This window comes from Crocuta crocuta, unplaced genomic scaffold (genome assembly GCF_008692635.1).
Source record: "Crocuta crocuta isolate KB4526 unplaced genomic scaffold, BGI_CrCroc_1.0 scaffold712, whole genome shotgun sequence".
NCBI classification, from domain to species: domain Eukaryota; kingdom Metazoa; phylum Chordata; class Mammalia; order Carnivora; family Hyaenidae; genus Crocuta; species Crocuta crocuta.
The window spans coordinates 342,384-345,561 of record NW_027531883.1 but is presented as its reverse complement, the minus strand read 5'-3'; positions in this window follow the sequence as shown (position 1 = coordinate 345,561).

The window sequence follows — 3,178 nt, the reverse complement described above, 5'->3', positions numbered from 1 at the left end:
TCTTTTATCTCTAATTTGTGGAAATTTTGCATACTTTTGTCTTTCACTTCTGTTTCCTGTGCCAATTATCAATCTTATACTGCAAGAATTCACATAAAATTCCTGCTGAATTTTTGATAAATTGATAAATTCTTGTTTGTGCCTAAAATAATTTGGGGGAGAATAATTTATGGTCAGTTCAGTTAACTGGAATAATTGCTAGAGATAAACATATTCTCCAGAAAAGTTTACTTATTAGGTCACAAAACAACTTTCAGCAAATTGAATAAGACTGAAGTCATACCATGAATCTTTTCCAATCCTAGTACTATAAAACTAGAAATCAACCACAGGAAAAAATCTGGAGAAAACATAAATTCATGGAAGTTAAATAACATGCTACTAAATAATAAATGCATCAACGAAGAAATCAAAGAGGAAATAAAAAAATACATGGNAGTAAATGTTGTTTTAAAGAGGGAAGTTTATAGCAATACATGCCTACCTGTACTGCTATAAATTTGGAAGCAAGAAAAAAATCTCAAATAAACAGCTTAACCTTACACCTAAAGGAACTACAAAATGAACAAACAAAACCCAAAACCAGTATAAGGAAAGATGTAATAAAGATTAGAGCAGAAATAAATGAAACAGAAACTAATAAAAACAAAAACCAGATCAATGAAACCAGGAGTTGCTTCTTCGAAAGGAACAACAAAATTGATAAGCCATTGACTAGACTTAAAAAAAAAAGAGAGAAAAAGGGCTGAAATAAAAACAGAAATGAAAGAGAGGAATTAGTTAACACCTCAGAAATACAAAGGATTATAAGAGAATATAATGAAAAAATTATGTGCCAACAAATTGCACAGCCTAGAAGAAATGTACAAATTCCCAGAAACATATAAACTACCAAAACTGAATCAGGAAGAAATACGAAATTTGAATAGACTGATTACCAGTAATGAAATTTAACCAGTAATCCAAGAACTCCCAACAAACATAAGTCCAGGACCAGAAGGCTTCACACGTGAATTCTACCAAACATTTAAAGAGTTAATACCTATTCTTTTTTAAAATTTTTAAACATTTGTATTTATTATTGAGAGACAGAGATACAGAGCATGAGCAGGAGGGGGGGGGAGACACAGAACCTGAAGGAGGCTCCAGGCTCTGAGCTGTCAGCACAGAGCCCAACGCAGGGCTCGAACTCACAAACCAAGAGATCATGACCTCAGAGGAAGTCAGATGCTTAACTGACTGAGGCACCCAGGTGCTCCCAATACCTATTCTTCTCAAACTGTTCCAAAAAAATAGAAGAGGAGGGAAATCTTCTAAATTCGTTCCATGAGGCCATTATTACTCTGATACCAAAAGTTGATAATGACAATACAAAAAAAGAGAACTACAGGCCAATATCTCTGATAAGCATAGATGCAAAAATCCGCAGCAAAAAGATTCATGAAAAATATACTAGAACTGATAAATAAATTCAGTAAAGTGGAAGGATACAAAATCAATACACAGAAATCCATTGCATTTCTATACACTAATAATGAAGTAGTGAAAAGATAAATTAAGAAAATAATCCCATTTACAATTGTGCCAAAATAATAAAATGCCTAGGAGTAAATTTCACCAAGAAGGTGAAAGACCTGTACTCTGAAAAGTATAAAAAAATAGATGAAAGAAAATGAAAATGACACAAATGGAAAGATATCCCATGTTCATGAATTGGGAAAGCAAATATTGTTAAAATGTCAAACCACCCAAAGCAATCTACAGATTAAATGCAGAAAAAAATAATTCTAAAATTTGTATAGAACCACAAAAGACCATGAAGTGCCAAAGCGACCCTGAAAAAGGAAGACAAACCTGGAGGTTTCACAATCCCAGATTTCAAGATATTCTACAAAGCTCTAGTGATCCAGACAGTATGATACTGGCACAAAAATAGCCACATAGATCAATAGAGCAGAGAGCCCAGAGACAAAACCCACAACTATATGGTCAATTATTCTATGAAAAGGAGGCAAGAATTTGCAATGGGGAAAAGATAGCCTTTAAATAAATGGTGTTGGGAAAACTGGACAGCTACATGCCAAACAATGAAACTTGACCTCTTTCTTACACTGTATCTAAAAATAAGCTCAAAATTGATTAAAGACCCAAATGTCAGACCTGAAACCATAAAAATCCTAGAGGAGGGCACAGTCAGTAATTTATCTAACATGGGCCATAGCAACATTTTTCTAGATGTGCTTCTTGAGACAAGGGAAACAAAAGCAAAAATAAACTATTGGGACTGCATGAATATAAAAAGCTTCTGCACAGCAAAGGACATCATCAACAAAACAAAAGACAACCTACTGAATGAGAGAAGAAATTCGCAAATGGCGTATTCAATAAAAGGTTTGTATCCAAAATTTCTAAAGAACTTATACTTAGGGCACATGGGTGGCTCAGTCAGTTAAGCATCCAACTCTTGAGTTCAACTCAGATAATGATCTCACAGTTTGTGAGATCGAGCCCTGCATTAGGCTCTGTGCTTACAGCACAAAGCCTGCTTGGGATTCTCTCTCTCTACCCCTCCCCTGCTCATGCTCTCTCTGTCTCTCAAAGTAAATAAATAAACATTAAATACAAAGAATTTAATCTATTCAACAGCTAAAAAACCTAGAAATCATTCAATTAAAAATGGGCAGAAGACATGAACATTTCTCCAAAGACATACACGTGGCCAAGAGACACTTGAAAAGATGCTCAACATCACTGATCATCAGAGAAACACAAATTGAAACCATAATATATCACCTTACACCTGTCAGAATGGCTAAAATTAACAACACATGAAACAAGAAGTGTTGGTGAGGATGTGAAGAAAAAGAAACTGTCATGCACTGTTCATGGGAATGTAAACTAATGCAGCCTCTCTGGAAACCAGTATGGAGAGTCCTCAAAAAATTAAAAATATAACTACCATATAATTCAGTAATTCCACTACTAGGTATTTACCCAAAGAATATGAAGACACTATGAAAAGAGATATATGCACTCTTGTGTTTGTTGCAGCATTATTTACAATAGCTGAAGTGTGGATGCAACTCAGTTGTCCATCAATAGATGAATGCATAAAGAAGTAGTATATACATCCAATGGAATATTATTCAGCCATAAAAATGATGAAATCTTGCCATTT